Below are 21,535 nucleotides of genomic sequence, written 5' to 3'. Positions count from 1 at the left end.
GTATGATTCCATTTATATAGAAATTACAAACTAATCTCTAGCGACAGAAAGCAGATCCATGGTCGTCTGGGGGTGGAGGATAAGGGTAAGTGAGGATGGGCCAGGAGGCATGGACTCCAAAGAGGTATGGGAAACTTTGGAGTGATGGGTATGCTCATTTTGTTGATGGCAATGATGGTTTCACAGGTATATACATAGGTCAAAACTTGCCAAATTGTGTAATATGCACCTTGTATGTCAGTTATACCTGAATAAAGCTGTTTTTTTTAAAAAAAAAAAAAAAAAAGAAAAAGAATGTTCTGAGAAAAGTTCTGTCTTCCCTTGTCTGCCAATTGCACCATTCTTTATATCTCATCCAGCCTGCTCACAGTCAAGAACAGGGGCAGAAGTGGGCTGACAGGTGTAGTGCAGTGTGTGGAATGCTGTGACAGGTGTGGGCACAGAAGGTACAATGAAGACCCCCTGGAGGAGGTGAGCTTGAGGCGAGTGCAGAGAGGGCATCTTAGTGGCGAGTCTGAGAATCATAGGAGGTTGCAGGTGTGTGGCAGAGGTTGGTCTGGAGGAAAGCAGGGACCATACATTTGGAGCATTGTTTTGAAAGCGTTGGACATCACCGACGGGTGGTAAGCAGGGGACAGACAAAATCAACTTGGCTTTGCCCACTCTGGGAAGATGAGGAGGCAGGAATCCCAGGTTCAGAGCTCAAGGAACCCTTATGTGATGCCACCCCCTCAAATCTGTTTAAATCATATTAGGAGAACCTTGTTGTCCAAGAGGGCTCTGTCTTGCTAGACAGTTCTGCTTTGTCCAGGAAACTGCAGACTACATTGGAATCCCACCTGTACAAATACTTAAGATGTTTCATTTCAAAAATAAAGTGTTCTCTGTAGAAATTAAGGAAAATACACTTAAGAAAAATAAGAAAATTTAAATTGCCTTTAATCCCACCACCCAGTGCTAAATACTTTTAACATTTTGGTGTGTATTGTTTCAGATATATGTATGTTTTAAAACAAAATTAGAATCATAATTTGCATGTGTTTTTACCTTTATTTCCTCTGAGCATTATTCCATGTTTTATGTAGACATAAAATATCATTGTTTTTATTTGATGCATGAGAGTCTACATATTATATGTATGGTGATTTATTTAACCAATAACCTCTTTTGGGGATTTTTTTGGTTATATAATTTTGTTTAAAAATTCTGGGAAAACCATAATTACTTTATTAAAAAGCAAGTAAATCAAAGAATATAGTTAATTTTTTTATTAACAGGTGCAGTTTCTTAATTCATATTAAAGAAAAATAGCCTTGGTCTAGTAGAAATTTTAACTAAATGAAGGGAGGATGGTCCCCTTCTAGAAGTACGCATGGGCTTATACAGTAGTTCTTTGTTACCCAGTGATAATTATTTCATCTGTGCTATTCACAAAAAGTAACCATCTATGGGAACTCTGTTGTTCCCAAGGGAAGATTTACTCCCCATATCAGAAATATGTTAAAAAAAAAAGTATAAATAGGCCAGGCACGATGACTCACGCCTGTAATCCTAGCACTTTGGGAGGCCGAGGCAGGGTGGATTGCCTAAGCTCAGGAGTTTGAGACCAGCCTGGGCAACACAGTGAAACCCCGTCTCTACTAAAATACAAAAAATTAGCCAGGCATGTTGGCGGGCGCCTGTAATCCCAGCTACTCGGGAGGCTGAGGCTGGAGAATTGCTAGAACCCGGGAGGCGGAGGTTGCAGTGAGCCGAGATTGCGCCACTGCACTCCAGCCTAGGCGACAGAATGAGATTCCGTGTCTTTAAAAAAAAAAAAAAAAAAAAAGTATGAATAACAGTTAACAGCTAACATTTTTTTTTGGAATACTTTTATCTTCTACATATTATTAGAAGCATTTCACATGTATTAACTTATTTAATCATCAAAACAGTTCTAGATGTAAGTTCAGTTATTTTTCTGTTTAACAGATACGTAGACAGAAGCACAGAATGTTAGTAACTTACCCAAATAAATGATCAACTTATGTGAAAACATATCCATCATCACTAGTAAGCAGACTTACAAATGATAATAACAAGCTATCACTTTGGAGACCTGCAGTGATCTTAGAAACTTAATACTTGATGCTGATTAAGGTAGAAGGAAACAGGCCCTCTGTACAAGGTTGATGGGAGGGTCCATTTCTGTAGGGTAGTTGGTTTCCTTCTAGAAAATTTATCCTATGAAGATAATTGGACAAGGTTATAATTATATTACTGTGCTCGTGGAAGTATTGAGAATAGTGAACAACTATGTGTCCTGTAATAGGGACTTGGTTAAATAAATTTTGGTACATCCATATTGTAGAACACCATACAGCTATTACATATGATGATATGGGCATATGTTTATGGAAGTCGTTGCTCAGGAAATTGTAAATGGAGATAAACAGACAGCATGGAACATGAAGATCCGAAATCTGCTTCTGGCTGTTGGTCTGGGGCCCCCACCAGGAAACCAGCACACCTGGCTTCCTTCTTTTTTACCGTAAGACCAGAGAAACCCTAGAGTTGCAGTGAGGAACTGTCTTGGGTTCTCTGAAAATGAGCATCATGAAAAATGCCTGGCTTAAAAGAAGAGAAGGAATTAATACATTTTGTTACAGGTATTATATTGGCTTCATTTAACAAATGCAGGAACAATTTTATAACTGGAACATTTAGCCACTGCAAAAACTATGAATTAGTTTTTTGGTTTTTTTCAAGTTTTCCACTAAGCTCACTTGAGTACTTTCTTCCTTCTTCCTTTGAGACTCACTCTAACCACCAGGGAGTCACCTCTTTATTGATCTGCCTCTTGATGCCAGGAATTTCCTTTCTTCTACCATGCTTTACCTGTGTTTGGTGAAACATTTGAATTCACATGTTACTGAACAGTGACTTGGTGTGTTAACCTTCTTAGGTTTTTAAACTTTGAACAACTGCCTTTCCTCAAAGGCAAAACTAACTTGTTTGGGAATTGCAGAAATCATAACTCCCCAGGGACAGCTCACCCTCAGTCCTCCAAGCCATAGAATTTAAAGACTGCCTTGATGCCACCAAAAACCTCTGTACCTTTTGTTACAGAAAGAACATTGTGTGGTATACTTCCTATGTTTTGAAAAATATCTGCAAATATTTTGGGAACTGAATTTTGGGAAGGGCTACCCTCTGGCTGAACTCTGCTTACAAAATCCATAAAAACAGGGTTCCAGCTCTGCACAGCAGGACAGGTGCAAGTGTGCGCCAGTAACCTCACAGCCGGAGACCATCTCTACAAACATCCTGCCAGGAGAAGAGTAGAGAATAACAAAGGAAAAAAACAAGCCCTCCAGTTGGCATTCTTGTTGAGGAAGTCCATCAAGAATCAAGTTCCTGTCAACTTGTTTCTGTATTCTTTTGCTTAAACAATCACATTAGAGAGTCCCAATCTGAAAAAAACTTTGTTATATTTCTTAGGTTGGGGATACATACAGCATGGAGTTGGAACTTCAGTCTGTGGAGCCAAACCCAGACTGAAAGGCAGCAAGAGAGTAGCAGCTAAGAGCATAGACTAAGTGCTTCCACTGGGTGGAGCATGACCAGTGCATTCACAAGACGGGAATGTTCGGTAGACTTGCTGCCTGCCATGTGTGTGGCTTCTGAGCACATGTGGCTGGTGTGAATTTTAAATTTTATTTAATTTAAATTAAATTTAAATAGCTACACATGGCTTGTGATGACTGTGTTAGACAGCACAGGATAGACTTAGAAGCTAGACTACTTGGGTTCAAATTCCAGCTTCACTATCGTTTACCTCTGTGACCTTGGACAACGTTCCCTGAGCGCTTTGTGCCACAGTTTTCTCATTTGTAAAGTGATAAAAAGATAACAGTGCCTACCTCAGAAAAGGTTATTTTGAGGATTAAATGAGTTAATATTTGTAAAGGGCTTAGACCTGGGCACATAGTAAAAGCTATATCAGTGTTTCCTAAATAACGCAACTATATATACATCCCTAAAGTGAAAAATTGAAGCTAGATCCATACTATATTTTCTTTCAAGAAGCTCCCATGCATCCATTGTCAATGCATTTTTCTTAAACACCCCTTAAATATTGGGGAAAGCAGAAAAGTCATTTATTTGATAAATATGTCTGGAGCCCATACTTTATGCCAAATGCTGTGTTGGGTGCTGGAGATACATGTGGTGGTGCATAGAGACTTGGTTCATCCTAATAAAAGGGTAACAGTCCCGCAGTGTTTTCACCTAGTGGTTAAGGAACTTTAGAATACGGAGGGACTTTAAAAGTAGGGTAAAGGTGTAGATGTAGACGGAGAAACCCAGAGAGACTTTGCGTTTGCTCCTAGTCAGCTGGCTGGGACTTCACCCTTCACCTCCTGTTGGCTCATGCTTTTCCCTTTGCACCTGTGGAGCACAGGTGTGTCCTGAGGCCCTCACCAGCCACGCAGAAGCCTTCAGGTAGGGTTAACATTTGCCCACTTCTGGAAGGGATCAATCTTTTAGTTCTCAGATGACAGTGATAATTCTTGGCCTATTTTGACTCAATAGTGGCAATATTAGTAGTTTTTTTGTATTTGTTTTAATTTTTTTCTCCTTATTTAAGGAAAAGTTGGAAACTAATGTTGGTTCCTCCATTTTTTTGTTTGTTTAAACTTTGCTGGTTCATGAGATTGAAAAGTTTGTGCTTAGACCATACCACCCGATGCAGTTTGTGTAAGCCTTAAAAAATAAATATTTCAGCCCCAACATTCATGTAGTACTAAAAGTGAGAGGCTTTTGAACCATAACTGATTTGACAAGAAATGGACATAATGGAGGAAGGTGACTGGTTGTTTGCCTGTTGATTTGCTTTCAGCACTTGCTAAGACGTGGAGCCAAGGGGAGAGAATCCACCAGGTTGCTTTACATATGAAAAATATTAAAATGTCAGCACGGCCTAGCCACTGACATAAGAAAAACCGTTTCACAGTTAAGTCTCTAAATAATGTCCTAAAAACACAACATTTGTAATTATCTAATTAATAAAGGATACAGGTAATAGAAGTAATATGGAAGGCATTTTCTGGTAGATAAAGCTTCAGAAACCTTCACATCTGCACATGATTATGAAGCCCCTGTTATTACTTTGCTTTCCCCCTTCCTTTAGCCCATGTTTCTCACTATGAACTAATAGTACATAATAATAAAACCCTGGATGTCAGCCAGCACAGAGTTTTGGCTAACTTTTCCAGTGTTTGTTAAAGTTGAAAAAGCATTGCAGCTGTTATGCTGGGTACTTTCCAATGGAGGATGTGTTTTCCAGATGAAGGCGCAAATGGTAATTGAAATGTAATCAGTATTTTTGGCATCTTGGAATTATAATTCTTTTTACTTTTGTAATGTTAATTGTTCATTTCTTAGGATTTGTTTTGTGTTTTTCTGTGATCTGTAATCTACTAAAAGAGAATGAACAAATGTTTTAGGCGGTTTTTCATTCTTTGAAAGAAAAATGGCAAGTAGTCACGTTTGTTAGGTGATGGCTTATTTTAAATAATCACAAAATTTATGTATGAGATATTTTATTGTAAGACTCATGTTTCAGGCAACAGAAAACAGAAAATCTAAATCTCAAATACAACAAAATTTTAGAGGTGAATGGAAACTTCTAGATCACTTGGATAGGCTGAAGACTCAGTGGGCTTCAGGTGTTCCCAGGACCAGGCTGCTGGAGATGTCCCTTTCTTTGAGAGATTTGTTCTGTTTTTTTTTTCATCTCGATCCACTGTGTTAAGGAGGGGTGGGGTGTGTCTGCTGATGGTTTTATTGGTATTTGAGCTTTCTAATGTTTTTTGTTTAAGCTAGAAAGAGCTCTAGCTGATTAGTTCTCAATCCTTGGCTGGATATTTTATTTTTTGTTTTGTTTTGTTTTGAGACAGGGTCTGGCTCTGTTGCCCAGGCTGGAGTGCAGTGGCGCAATCATGGCTCACTGTAACCTCTGCCTCCCAGGCTCAAGGGATCCACCCACCTCAGCCTCTGTAGTAGCTGGGACTACAGATGCATGCCACCACGCCTAGCTAATTTTTGTATAGATGGGGTTTTGCCATGTTGCTCAAGGTGGTCTCAAACTCCTAGCCTCAAGGGATCTGCCTGCCTTGGCTTCCCAAAGTGTTGGGATTACAGGTGTGAGTCACTGCGCCTGGCCGGCTGCACATTTTAAAGATCTTGATGCTCACTCATACCTGAGCCAGCCTAATTAAATCACAGTATCTCCACAGGTGACAGTGATGTGCAGCCAAGAACAGTGTTCCTGTCCAGTCCTCTCTTTATAGACGAGGAAGTTGAGGCCCTGAGCAGCTGGATGACTTGTCCAAAGTCCTCTGCTGGGACTGACCCAAATAAGGAATGGCTGATTTCTGGAAGGGATGTCAGATTCTCTGATTACAGATCTCTCGTGATCTTCTCTCGGGGCTTGTGGACTGTCCTGTCAACAGTCAGGCTAGGCAGCTGCAGAGAGCAGGACTCTGGGGTCCCCAGTGAGGAGGAAGCAAAGAGTCCTCATCTTCCTGTCCCCTTTACCCAAGTAGAAATTGCCCTTCCTTATTCCACATGAGCTACCAGAGGCATGATAAACTGCCTCCGGGGCTTTTTGGCTCTTTGGCTCTTTTTTTTTCTTTTTTTTTTTTTATTTATTCCTTTGGAAACAAATAGGTTTGTAATTAGCTAAATGAGACTGACAAATATCAGACCAGTTGCTATATATTACAAAGGAGCTTCTTGAATAGCTGGTCACCTCTGCATATTGTAGAAACCTTCCTTCTCCCTTTTAGGGAACACTACGCATTATTTAGGTACAGTGTTAGGGATAACTGATCATTTCTAATGCTGTGTATATCCATTAAGGATAATTTAAACCAATTAAATGCTAACCTGGCTGGACAGCCAGGTGTAGGTTTGTGGCATCCAGAAAGAGGAGATGGACTTGGTGGATTCTGAATTGGTCAGTTTTACCTCTTCGTGTTTTGGAGGCTTTGTCTCGTTACTTGCTCACCTTTCTGCTCAGTGCTCCTTGACATGGCGGGTCAGGTTGATGGGAGGTGGTACCTGGATGCCCTTTGCTGGCACTGGGCACTGCACCGGAGAGTTACCACGCCTGCCTGGGGATGGAGCCTCTCTGGGGAGAGGACAGCGCAAAGGTGGGGGACTGGGGAGTTGTGAGAAGTGGGAGCTAGAATATGGAGCAACTAGTGTGTATAGAGACTTCGTGAGAAAAGCTTGATCACGTTTTGGTAAGTATTTGCAGCTCCCTGAAAATTTGTGTTGGGAGGTGATCATTAGCATCTTCTGGAATATTTGGTAGGAAAACATTTGCACTAAAGCAAGACTAGATTAAGGAGCTTTGGTTCATTTCCAGACCTGTCCTGACAGCATCACTCTCCAAATGCTAAACTCTGAGAGAGAGAGTATGTGTGTTTTTCTTTTCAGGATGTCAGTCAAATAATTCACTCATTCCTTCCCCAAACACACTGGCCTTTGAAATGACACCCTACCCCTGCCAATAGTGAGACTGTGGTTCTGATCGGGGAGCTGGTGAGTTTCTGCTTTCTAGCCCAAAAGGCCTCACCCTTGCTCTCATCTGGAAGCTGATGGGAAGGTTTGTTAGTCTTCTCAGGAGCCTGTCACAGGACCTCAGGAATGTAGCCTGTAGTGGGCAGCTGGCATCAATTTAGTGCTGTGGGGATGGCAGGCTGTCAGAGTGGTTGCACTTTACCTGCACCCCCCCAGCCCAGCCCTCTGTGAAGGGTTGGTTTACATCAGGGATGGCTGCTCCGGACATAACTGTCTATTTCTGGCAACAGAGGAAGATACCTTCTGCCATTTAGAAGAAGAGAAATAAATATTCACTTCAGAGAATACACTTTGAAGTGGGGCTGTGTGTGCATGGGTGACAGCTCCCTGCCTACTTTTCCTGCAAGGTTCTTGTACATCAGGAAAGGTTAATGGACTTCCCTTGAAGTCAGATAGAGATGTGTTCATGGAAAATCTAAGTGCAAAACCAAGGGCAAACTCTGGCTTTCCTGGGGGTTTTTTTGTTGTTTCTCCTTTTAGAATGGACAGTGAAAGCAAGGTGAAGGGCTTCGTCATTCCTCTTTTGTAAAGCCTGTTGAACAGGAACCTTCTGGAGCTTCTAGATGGAGGTTCTTGGAGATCATGTGAGTGGTGAGCAGTCTGGTTGAAGAGGGCCAGTGTTTGTTGGCTTTGCCCTCATTAATTGTCAGGAATGAGCTCTGCACGGACTCAGAGAGCTAACAGATCAGCTAGGGTACCTCAGAGAAGAATGCACTCGAGGCTACTGCCATGTTCCCACTGTGGTCATGAGGAAGGAAGAACTGCCTGTGTGGCTTGGGGGCTTCCCTGACATAGTAATCACATTGGATTTTACAACTGGGTACATTCTTAGCCTTCAGTTTGGTGATCCCTGTGTTTAAAAAGAAAATCCTTTTGTTGTGTGGAGCTTAATCTGCTGAGCTTATTTTTGGTCATCCATTCTCACCTGCCCCACGACACTGGTCACTGGTGTCTCCATGCTGATATATTATGCTCAGCTTTTTTGCATGCTCCGCATGGAGATATGAACACAATTCTCATGGGAACTTGGCCCATCTTTCAGCACACTATGTAAGCCAGTTGCTGCCTTCCTGTTCATGGAGGACTAGGCGTAGTGTGGGGGTCTCATTGCTCATCTGGTTAGTGGCTTTGCAGTCAGAGCAAGCTGAGGGAACAGTGCCCCCTACCTGTCCTCCTGCAGGCCCAGTGTGGGAACAAGATGCTCTTCAGAGAAATCTCTTTGACACTGGCTATCTCACCCAGCACCTACACTCTTGAAAATCTGAGGGCTTTAGCAGAATTTGAAAGTGTCCAAGGATTAGAAATGAGAAGTCTCCATGAGCATGAAAGCGACCATCCTTGTAGGTCATTATTTTGATCCATGCTCTCATCACTGGTTTCACAAACAGGCCTTTCCTTTCTAGTCTTTGAACATATCAACTCTTTCCGAGTAACACAGCAATATTAAAAACATATACCCATTGCCAAAAAGCAAAACCAACCCACTTCTGGCTGAGAAACTGCTGAATACATAACTATTCATCCCTCAGTAGCTGAGTGTGGTTACAATGAATGGCTTTCCCATATTTTCTTGATGCTTCTAAATGTATGAGTTCACTTTTGGGGGGAATATTTTGGTGCTGTCATAATCTATATATGGAAAATGTTAAGGACATTTCCAGGAACTGCATTAAAACAGCCATAACAAACCATATTCTGCAGCCTTCAGGTGTAGTGTTTTGATTGCTTGGTTTGGTTTATCACCAACTCCTCTTCTGAGTATCCCCCACGCTATATTAGGAATTTGTTACAATATGACTAATGCTGAATATGTGTGCATTGATTTTTAAGTGCACTAGGTGGGACTGACTTGTTCAAATCTCCGTTAAAGCAAATGTCTGATTAGGAGAAAAGTAAGGGAGTAATTTGTTAGGAAAACTACTTTCTGAGGTGCCCCCACCTCCCCTCCTTCCAACCTGAAGAGGCAGAGAGGTTTGTGTAAACAAAGGTCTTGCAAGGCACAGCTGTTTTACATTTTGATGTTCTATGGCTTTCTTAAATAAAAACCTTTTGGATTTTCATATCTATTTAGCTAGTAGGAATATTTCCTCCTTTTTCGGAGAATAAAATCCTAGACTTAAGGATATTCCTTGGGTGACTGACAAGTCATACCAGCCTAAGCAGTACAGCTGGCCCCCTGTATCCATGGCTTCTGCATCTGTGAATTCAACCAACCATGGATAGAAAATATTTGGGGAAAAAAATCCACAAAGTTCGAAAAAGCAGAAGCACGATTTGCTGCTTACTGAGAACTGCATTGAATCCATGTGAATAAGGTGATGTGTAGGCATTGTATTGGGAATTGTAAGTAATCTCTAGGTGATTTAAAGTATTTGAGAGGATGTGTGTAGGTTTTATACAAATACTACACCATTTTATATAAGGGACCTGAGCGTCCATAGATTTTGGTATTCGTAAGAGGTCCTGGAACCAATTGCCCATGGGTAGTGAGGGATGACTGTATTTTCTAATTAAAAGTTTTTTTTTTAATAAGCAAATGTTTTACTTAGTACCTTATAATATTTTAAAAAGCGTAAAATTCCCAAATAAAATAATTGGGATAAATATTTCCAGTGGCGTACTTAAAATGAATGTTTTCATCAGAATGCAGAAGCTGTTTTGAGAACTTTTTGCTCATTATTTTCAGTGGGGTTGTGAAATCCAATGAAAACGTGTATAAATGTTTGTAGAAGAATACTTTGTTTATAGAGTGCAAATATTTTCTTGATATGACAACACCCCAAACAAAGAGTGGTTACAATTAAAGTAATAGTGATTCAGTTAAACAAAGAGCTGGAAAAGCCATTATTTTGAAATATCTTCTGAGCCTCATTGAAGAGAGAGTGTCTTACACACCTTGGGAACCAAGTTTTGCGTATTATAGTATTACCACATTGTATTAGATCACAAGAATGGTGTGAATACTTGGTGGTTAAACAAATTATTGATGCCTGTTAGTTGGATGAGATCTTGGAATACATGCATCCCGGCTTCCCACACAGTACTCAGTTCTTTCTGTAGCTATCCTGTTGAATATATGGAGAGTACAGTATACTTTCAGGCAAGATGGTCATTTAACAGGTCATTATTTAAACATTGTTTCAGTGTGTGCTGTGAAAACAACAACAGTAACAACAACAAATCGAATACCTCTCTGCTCTTTGCATTTTTGGAGCGCTCTAGCTGTTAGAAAGTACCTCCTAACCCCTAGCCACTGTGAAGTTGTTGCTCCCTGCCTGCTGGGAAATCTGTGCCAGCTCTCCTAGGACGGCTCCTGAAGCTGCCAGCACATACCTGCCAGGTGTCTCTCCTGGACTTTTCCCCAGGGGTCCTAGCGCCTAGGCTGGGTCTCCTAGGTGTCTTACAGCCTGGCTGCCCCTTTTGGACACTCTTGGCTTGGTCAGTACCTGGGGTGATTTAACTTGGCGTCTAACAGTGAAGCTTCCTTTAGTTGTATCTTCTGCTGTTGCTTCACATTGAGCTTGCCACGTTTTCCTTGAATTGCTGTCAGTTTTTATCTCTTCCAACCTTGGGAACTTTATTTTTAAAAATCTGGGCCAGGCGCGGTGGCTCACGCCTGTAATCCCAGCACTTTGGGAGGCTGAGGCGGGCGGATCTCGAGGTCAGGAGATCGAGACCATCCTGGCTAACACGGTGAAACCCCATCTCTACTAAAAAAACAAAAAATTAGCTGGGCGAGGTGACAGGTGCCTGTAGTCCCAGCTACTTGGGAGGCTGAGGCAGGAGAATGGCGTGAACCCAGGAGGCGGAGCTTGCAGTGAGCCAAGATCACGCCACTGCACTCCAGCCTGGGCGACAGAGCGAGACTCCATCTCTAAATAAATAAATAAATAAATAAATAAATAAATACATAAATAAAATAATAAATAAAATCTGAATGCAAGACTGTATGTGTGCTTGAACAATTTGAATCCTCTCTTGGCCCTGGGACCTTCCCCGTGCTACATGTGCTTTCGGAGGTAGTGAGGAAAGGGCTGACCAGGCCATGGACCTGTCCCAGAGCCGGCACCCTTGAGCATGGCTGCTCAGACAGCAGTGAAAATTTGTCTTAGAAATTTGAAGTTGCGTTTGAAGCTTTTTGGTCAGTGAGAGAACTTAAAAATTCTCATGTAAATATAATTTTATTTATTTATTTATTTATTTTTTCTTTTTTTTTTTTAATTATACTTTAAGTTTTAGGGTACATGTGCACATTGTGCAGGTTAGTTACATATGTATACATGTGCCATGCTGGTGCGCTGCACCCACTAACTCGTCATCTAGCATTAGGTATATCTCCCAATGCTATCCCTCCCCCCTCCCCCCACCCCACCACAGTCCCCAGAGTGTGATGTTCCCCTTCCTGTGTCCATGTGATCTCATTGTTCAATTCCCACCTATGAGTGAGAATATGCGGTGTTTGGTAAATTACAGATGACTCAATCTACAAGAGCTTATCTGTTTGGTTTTTTTTTTTTCTACTTACAGTTTACATTTGAAAAAATTTACCACTTGATGAACTGAGTAATTTTTTCTTCTTGATATTAAAGGAATTGGTAGGGAAAGTGCTTCTAATACTCTTCGAAGCTGAGAAAATTTTAAGTATAAAGTTTGTTCATTAAACATTTGTGTATTGTTGACTGTGAGCTAGACACTATATTTAGGGATACATTGATGAAAAAGAAATATCCAATAGTTCTTGGAGAGTACAGTATACTTTCAGGCAAGATAGTCATTTAATAAATACACAGGTAATTATTTAAACACCATCGTAGTGCGTGCTGTGAAAAAACAACAAACCAGTAGGAACATAGAACAGGAGAGGCCCTGGGCTGGGACTAGGGGTTTCAGAAGAGTCTCTCCAGAGAAAGTAAAGTTTAGGTTGATCTGGTTCTCTTTTTTTTTTTTTTTTTTTTTGAGCAACAAGGCTGTTTATTTCACCTGGGTGCAGGCAGGCTGAGTCCGAAAAAGGAGTCAGCAAAGGGTGGTGGGATTATCATTAGTTCTTATAGGTTTTGGGATAGGCGGTGGAGTTAAGAGCAATGTTTTGGGGGCAGGGGGTGGATCTCACAAAGTACATTCTCAAGGGTGGGGAGATTATATAGAACCTTCTTAAGGGTGGCGGAGATGACAAAGTACATTGATCAGTTAGGGTGGGGCAGAAACAAATCACAATGGTGGAATGTTATCAGTTAAGGCTATTTTCACTTCTTTTGTGTATCTTTAGTTGCTTCAGGCCATGTGGATGTATACGTGCAGGTCACTGGGGATATGATGGCTTAGCTTGGGCTCAGAGGCCTGACATTCCTGTCTTCTTATATTAATAAGAAAAATAAAATAGTGGTAAAGTGTTGGGGTGGGGAAAATTTTGGGGGGTGGTATGGAGAGATAATGGGCAATGTTTCTCAGGGCTGCTTTGAGCAGGATTGGGGCAACATGGAAACCTAGAGTGGGAGAGATGAAGCTGAAGGAAGATTTTGTGGTAAGGGGTAATAATTGTCAGGTTGTTAGAAGAAACATTTGTCGTATAGAATGATTGATGATGGCCTGGATATGGTTTTGGATGAATTGAGAAACTAAATGGAAGACACAAGGTCTGAATAAGAGAAGGAGAAAAACAGGTATTAAAGGACTAAGAATTGGGAGGACCCAGGACATCTAATTAGAGTGTCCAAGGGGGGTTAGTGTAATTACTTGCTTGGTTGGCAAGCTTTTAGGCTCTATCTTTGAGTTTTTTTTAATGTTGTCATATACCAGGCCAGATTGATTTAGGTAAAAACAGCACTCTTCATTTAAAAATATGGAATCCCCCTTTTTTTTTTTTTAGCAGTAAGTCGAGACCTTTGTGATTTTGGAAGAAAAAGAAATGCAAAGCCAGCAATTGTTTGTTAAAGAAGGATTAGAAACGGCTAGGAGAGAGTAACTGAGATTGATAGTGTGGTAGAGATAGCTGGGGAGAGGTAGAGGGTGGCATAAGAACAGGAACGAGAATAAGAGTAAGTATAAAAGTAAAGAATAGGACTTCATCAGGGTGAAAGTATTGGAGGGTACCTTGCCACTGAAGATCTTCTATCCACTTAAAGAGAGACTTAAGGGTGGCAGTTTGAGGTAAAACCAGGTGCCACTGAATACCAAGAGCCTGAGAAACTGCTTGGGTGATTTGACTAGTAAAGGCCGGTCCGTTATCGGACTGTATAGAGGTTGGAAGGCCAAACCGAGGAAGTATGTCTGACAGAAGGGAATAAATGACCGCGGTGGCCTTCTTAGACCCTGTGGGAAAGGCCTCTACCCATCCAGTGAAAGTGTCGACCCAAACCAAGAGGTATTTTAGTTTCCTGACTGGAGGCATGTGAGTAAAGTCAATTTGCCAGTCCTGGGCGGGGCAAATCCCCGAGCTTGATGTGTGGGGAAGGGAGGGGGCCTGAGAAATTCTTGAGGAGTAGTAGAATAGCAGATGGAACACTGAAAAGTGATTTCCTTGAGGATAGATTTTCACGATGGAAAGGAAATGAGAGGTTCTAAGAGGCGGGCTAGCGGCTTGTAACCTACATGGAAGAGGTTATGAAATGACTAATAGAATGGGCCTGTGAGACTGGAAGGAGATTTTTCTTTGGTCCAAGAACCATTTGCTTTGTGTGGGAAGAGATGGGTGGAAGTTTCAGTGAGGGAGTAGGTGGGAGTGGCCAGATGAGAAGGAGGAAAACTGCCCTGAGGGATAGAAGTTGGAACGCTAGCTGCTTTTTTAGCTATCTTATCAGCATAGGCGTTGTCCAGAGCAATGGGATCTGAAGCCTTTTGATGGCCTTTGCAGTGAATGACTCCGGCTTTCTTTGGAAGTAAAGCAGCCTTGAGAAGAGTTCTTATTAAAGAGGCATTATTGATGGAGGACTCTTGCATAGTGAGGAAACTTCTTTCTGCCTATATAACAGCATGGTGGTGCAGGATATGGAAGGCATATTTAGAGTCAGTATAAATATTGATGCGTAGTCCCTTTGCAAGAATGAGGGCTCAAGTTAAGGCAATGAGTTCAGCTTGCTGAGAGGTAATAGAGAGGGGCAGAGCGGTAGCCTCAGTGATAGATGTGGAAGATACTATAGCATAGCCTGCCTTTGCTGGTGAGTGGCGATTAGGCCTGGTGGAACTGCCATCAATAAACCAAGTGTGATCAGGGTGAGGAACAGGAAAGAAGAAAACATGGAGAAATGGAGTGAATGTCATGTGGATCAGAGAGAGACAGTCATGGGGGTCAGATGTGGTATCTGGAATAATGTGGAAGGCTGGATTGAAGTCCGGGCCAGGAACAATGGTAACTGTGGGAGACTCAACGAAGAGTGAGTACAGCTGAAGGAGCCGGGGAGCAGAAAGTATATGCATCAGGTGTGAGGAAGAAAATAGATTTTGGAAGTTATGAGAACTGTAGAGAGTGAGTTGAGCATAGTTTGTGATTTTGAGGGCCTCTAAAAGTGTTAGGGCAGCGGCAGCTGCTGCACGGGGACATTATGGCCAGCCTAAAACAGGTCAAGTTGTTGATCTGGTTCTCATTTATCCATTGTCCTTATCTTTAAAATCACAAGATATTGAGAGTTAGCAGTGCCATTGCTAATGAGATTAGAAAGCCTTCATTAATTACAGGATCCTTGGATTGAGATTGGAGTTTAATGGCACAGAAGGCAGCTTTAGGGTTCACTTGGTGAATTAATCTGCTCAGGCTGCCATAACAGAATGCCACAGACTGTATGGATTAAACAACAGAAATTTATTTTCTCACTGTTCTGTAGGGTAGAAGTCCAAGATCAAGGAGCTGTCAGTTGATTTCTGATGAGGCTTCTGTTCCTGGCTTGCAGATGGCTGCCGCCTCACTGTGTCCTCACCTGGCCTTTTCTTTGTGCAAATGGGTGGGTGCAGGGGAACCATAGTGTTTCTTTGTTCCTTTCTTTCTTTCTTTTTTTTTTTTTTAATGATAAGGGGTCTCACTCTGTCACCCAGGGTAGAGCGCATTGGCATGGTTTCTGCTCACTGCAACCTCTGCCTACCAGGCTCAAGTGATTCTCCCGCCTCAGCCTCCCAAGTAGCTGGGATTACAGGCACCCACCACTGCGCCCGGCTAATTTTTGTATTTTTATTTGAGACAGGGTTTCACCATGTTGGCCAGGCTGGTCTCAACCTCCTGACCTCAGGTGATCTGCCCACCTCGGCCTCCCAAAGTGCTGGGATTATAGGCGTGAGCCACTGTGCCCGGCCATTCTTTGTTCCTTTTCTAATAACTACACCAGTCCTATTGGATTAGGGCCCTACCATTATGACCGCACTTAACCTAGATGACCTCCCTACAGGCTCTGTCTCCGAATACAATCACATTAGGGGTTACTCCTACAACATGTGAATTTGTTTGGAAGGTGAGCACAATTTGGTCCATAACACTCAGGCTCCACTAAAAATCCGGCTACTGCTGGTGCCCAGCCCCTGATACTTCTTTCTGTGCAGAGTCATAGAATACTAACAGAATTTAGTTCCCTCTAAATGTTCCAAATTGCCCTGACATCCGGTTCATTCTTCTGTGCTGCTGATTTTGACAACAGAAGCAACTGCTTTGAAAGCATTTTGAGATAGGAAAAACAACGTGCATATTATGTTGCAGATATTTTGGGAAATAGAAAACTTGTTTATTGGTAACATATTTCAAGGAGATGAAGTTATGGACTTGATTTTGGTCAAGTAAGTAGTTGAAAAATGCAGTTTCAAAAATCACATCACCAGGGAGATTTTAAAGAAATTCAGAGTGGTCTGGGTGCCCTGATCTTTTCTTCTAAGTTTTTTCCCCCTACTGGGAGAACGCAGAAACTTGCTGATTCCTTTTGCTCTTATACCTGATTGAAGACTTCACCAGCTAAGATCTTATTTTCATTTTGCAGTCATTTGAGCGATAGGAGCCAGATAAGTTTGAATTACAAGCCCATGCAGCTTTGGACAGGCTGTGCATTATCCTGTGACTTTCTGGAAAGTGTGGTGAGGTATCCCCAGCCTGGGTGTTGGGCTGATTGGCTCAGTTGGATTAGGGTCTGGCCCCACAGTAGACATACTTAACATACTTAACTTATGGCTGTCACCTATGATAAATGCACTGTAAATCAGAGATCTCCTTTGTGGTTCTAAACTTGTGGCAATATCTTAGGCACCATCGCTCATTTGTATACTCATGTTTAGATATTCTGGAGAGCCAAAGTGAATCCACATTTACTTTAACTGACTTTTGTTACCAAGCTTGATATTGAGTACCTTTGAAAATAAGCTTTTAAGCAGTCATGTGCAGGCCTCTAATGGATTCCAGACTGTAGACTGTATTGTTAAACAATATTTTGTTTTTAAAAATTTTTTTCTTCAGATTGATGAGGTTTAAACAAATTTTAGTAATAGAGTAGTGGTCTCCAACCTTTTTGGCACCAGGGACTAGTTTCGTGGAAGACAGTTTTTCCACTGACGGGTTGTGAGGATGGTTTCGGGATGATTGAAGCCCATTACTTTTATTGTGCACTTTATTATTATTACATTGTAATATATAATGAAATAATTCTGGCCGGACATGGTGGCTCACCCTTGTAATCCCAGCATTTAGGGAGGCCAAAGTGGGCAAATCACCTGAGGTCAGGAGTTCGAGACCAGCCTGACCAACATGGTGAAACCCAGTCTCTACTAAAAATACAAAAATTAGCCAGGTGTGGTGGTGGCGCATGTCTGCAATCCCAGCTAGGGATTGCAGAGGCTGAGGCAGGAGAACCTCTTGAACCCAAGAGGTGGAGGTTGCAGTGAGCCAAGATCATGCCACCGCACTCCAGCCTGGGCGACAGAGCTAGACTCCATCTCAAAATAATAATAATAATAATAATAATAATAATAATAATAATTCTACAACTCACCATGATATAGAATCAGTGGGAGCCCTGATCTTGTTTTCCTCCAATTAGATGGTCCCATCGGCAGGGGTGATAGAAGACAGTGACGGATCGTCTGGCGTTAGATTCTCAAGGAGCGCACAATCCTGATCCCTCTCATGTGCAGTTCACAGTAGGGTTTGCGCTCCTATGAGGCTGTAATGCCACCATGAATCTGACAGGAGGCAGAGCTCAGATGGTAGGTATATGCAAACTATGGGGAACAGCTGTACTTCGCTTGCTTGTCCGCTGCTCACCTTCTGCTGTGTGGCCTGGGGGTTGGGGACCCCTCTAATAGAGGTTTGATCATGTTAAAATGATAATTATTTGAATGTTTTTTCTAGGATTGATGTTCTCTTCCTTTCAAGTATCATAGGCCAATCTTTACTCATTTTGTATATTTGAAAGGTTATGGATTTCTAAGTAAGTTTGGGAAACATTTACCAAGCATACAAAGGGGAAAGGCTTGTTGCTGCAGTGTTAATGCAAGCGATGGTAGTTATTTGAACAGCTCTTTGAGAAAATTTAATAAAGTGTAAATCTCTGGAAATCTGGGTCGCCATGACAGTGTAGGACCTATTTAGGATATTTTACAAAGAGAAATGATCTTAAAATCGTCTATATTTAAAATAAATATGTTAAAAAGCAAATACTGGTGAGATTGTGAAATTAGTGATTACTGCAATCCTATCCAAATATGACCCCTCATGTTTTGTGACAGTTGAAAATAAATTTATAATTTTATAACTTGCAAATTTATAACCTTCTCTGAATAAATCTGAGTAAAGAGAAGGTTGTTCCTGTGTAACAATGAGAGTTTTACTGGGATCCAAAGTACATACTATTTAGGTAGGAAGAAGCACTATGTTTTAGAGTTAGATTACTCTGCTGCAGTACAGCTCCTACCATCTGTGTTGCATTTCACAATTGTTTTTGAGCATCTGCTATGGCTTAGGTGCCATGCTGGTTACTAATGGTTTAAAGATGAACAGAATAGGCTGGGCGCAGTGGCTTAGGCATGTAATCCCAGACTTTGGGAGGCTGAGGTGGGCAGATCACATGAGCCCAGGAGACCAGCCTAGGCAGCATGGCGAAACCCCGGCTCTACAGAAGATACAAAAATTAGCCAGGCATGGTGGTGTGTGCCAGTGGTTCCAGCTACCAGGGAGGCTGAGGCCCTGGAGGCAGAGGTTGCAGTGAGCCAACACTGCACCACTGCACTCCAGCCTGGGCAACGGAGTGAATCCCTGTCTCAAAACAAGCAAGCAAACAAAAAAGAAACCACACTAGAACAGAACAAAGAGGATGCTGGCCCTTGCAGAGCTTGTGGTGGTGGGGGGAGGTATATGTGTCTCACATATCACTTAGTATAGTGTTGGTTTTCAGTGCAGTTTTACATATTTGTTTCATTTCATTCCCTTCCAGGTAATTGAGATATGCATTTCCACTTGATAGATTTGCAGAGGATTTTGGCATTGGGTTGCTCTAGGAGAAGTCAGATTACAAATAAAAAGTGCTTTATTGCTCCTGTGTTGTTCAGGCACATATGATACTAACTTATGAAATTTCACAACGAATAGGGCAGTGAAATGCCAAACTCACTGAAATTCAGGACTGGTATTTTGGCAGCAGCACCATTAGAACTATACTCTAATGTAATTTAAAACTATTTGGAAGTAAATGTAAGACCAAATTGTTATTTGTGGTGGCTTAGAAACCCCACATTAGCCATAAGACCATGGTGCTAGGTCTGTATTAATAGTTTCTATTTTTAAAAATAATTTAGTCAACCAGAAGACATCAGTTAATTTCAATTTTAATAGCTCTTCTCTGTATGTGGAACAGAAACAAGGATGGCCTTGAACTGCCATGTATATGAGAATAGCTGTGTATTTATTTGGTAGGACTTAAAAAATTTTTTAGTTGGTTCAAGTTAGGTGATTTCGAGGTTTGTAAATGAACACTGGAAAAATTAACCTTTCTCTCTAGATCTATCTACTTTCAACATTCAGCTGATTTTTCAAAATATTGGGACTTACAAAATTATATTTAGATTTTAGAGAGTATTATATGTAAGTGGAGAAGAAGTAAGTTACTTTAAAATTTTAATGTACGAGTAGTAAAGAAGGATAAATTTCTATGCAGCAGATAAAGAATTTTCTTGTCAGGGACTCATAATAAATCCATTTGTAATATCACTGTTCCTTGTGCAGTTTGCTCTGTAAAATGGAGGAAGGTGAGAGGGGTGCCATGTTTCTGTCTCATACTGTTTTTTGTTATAGAGTGTATTCATGGTTATACTGTATAATAATGATAATAAGTTCTTAAACCATGGTGATGAGATCTATTTGGCAGAATGTTTTAAAATAAACAGTGTATTTCCCACGAGTGAAATCTTTAAAAACAATTAATTTCCATTATAGTAAGGGTGAATTTTGCTCCTTCAAAGAGTATAGAGCCTGGTTGAATTTGCCCATTAAAGAAAAAAAATGTGTCTATTGGACTGTGTTGTTTGTCAAGCTAGAATCACCTTCCAGTGGCGTTTTCCATCCTTACAGGAAAGAGGTTTATCTCTGAATATTGAGAATGGAGGTTCATAATGGACATTTTAGCATTTGAATGTTGTAGGAAGAAGATGGCTAAATCTTCACTGCTCCCCTAAAGTACACACGTTAGTTCTGGTGGGGAGTAGCCACTCTGAGATTTTATATCGGAGACATAATGAATGGGACCCATGATATGTGAAATTCTAATTCTTTAGTACAGAGAAATGTGCTCTTCATCTTTCTGTCTTCTGAGGCTTTTTTCAAGTGTTCGAAACTGCCGTTGCAAAACTCTAACTGAGACAGTGGAAGAGATCTGTACTAACCAACTCCATCTTGCTTCTAACCTCCAAGCAGTCCTTGCTCTTTCCTGGGCTTAGGCCAAACTAACTTTGAGAGGAACTTAGTTTGTAGTTTAAAACAAAGATGATAACAAAACCCCCTTCTTGCCTGGGGACTAGATTGCTTTTGTAGGACTAGCAAATTAACCACAACATTAGAAAATATGGTTTAGGAGTCATGCTGCTGGAGGCTGCAAGATTCTAAACCTCCCCAAATGGTTCCTGGGAATAACATCACTATTGCAAAACCTAAGATGAGTGCTTGTGACATTTTGCAGACCCTGTCCTCGATGGATCATTTGGCACCACCCAGATGGATAAACTGGCTTATCTGGTCTTGTGGCCCCCACCCAGGATTGACTCAATGCAAGAGGACAGCTTCAACTCTGTATTCATCTCCACCCCTACCAATCAGAACTGCCAACTCAGTGAACCCCTACCCAGCAAATTATCCTTAAAAACTCCAGTCCCCAAATTCTTGGGGAGACTGTTTTAAGTAATAACAAAACTCTGGTCTGCTGCACAGCCAGCTCTGTGTGAATAACTTTATTGCAATTCCCCTGTCTTGATAAATAGGCTCTGTCTAGACAGTGGGTGAGGTGAAACTGTTGGGTGGTTACATCTTCATTAAAGGAGATGAGCATTTTTTTCTTTAGCTTGGATAGTGTTTTTCATCATTTTTTTCATTATTCCCATCCCTTATCAGGAATTTTTTAGATTATTTATTTATTTATTTATTTATTTATTTATTTATTTATTTTTGTGACAGGGTCTTGCTCTGTCCCCCAGGCTGTAGTGCTTTGGCATGATCACAGCTTACTGCAGCCTTGGCCTCCCAGGCTCAAGTGATCCTCCCATTTGAAGATGAGTGGCTGGGACTACAGGCATGTGTCACCACACTTGACTAATTTTTAATTTTTTTGTAGAGACGGGCTCACTTTGTTGCCCATGCTGGTCTCGAACTCATGGCCTCAAATGATCCTCCTGCCTGGGCCTCCCAAAGCACTGGGATTACAGATGTGAGCCCCCTCGCCCAGTGTGACATTTTTTTTCC

At 41.4% G+C, this 21,535-nt stretch overlaps 1 protein-coding gene across 5 annotated transcripts in view; it reads left to right on the top strand.

Annotated features, from left to right (window-relative positions):
- Positions 1–21,535, top strand: part of SPTBN1 (spectrin beta, non-erythrocytic 1) — a 212,595-nt gene that overhangs the window by 36,429 nt on the left and 154,631 nt on the right. The gene's annotated exons all lie outside the window — the stretch shown is intronic.

This window comes from Gorilla gorilla, chromosome 12, assembly GCF_029281585.2.
Source record: "Gorilla gorilla gorilla isolate KB3781 chromosome 12, NHGRI_mGorGor1-v2.1_pri, whole genome shotgun sequence".
In the NCBI taxonomy this organism is placed as follows: domain Eukaryota; kingdom Metazoa; phylum Chordata; class Mammalia; order Primates; family Hominidae; genus Gorilla; species Gorilla gorilla.
Note: the sequence above shows the minus strand (reverse complement) of the source record. Positions and strands in the feature narration are given on the sequence as shown.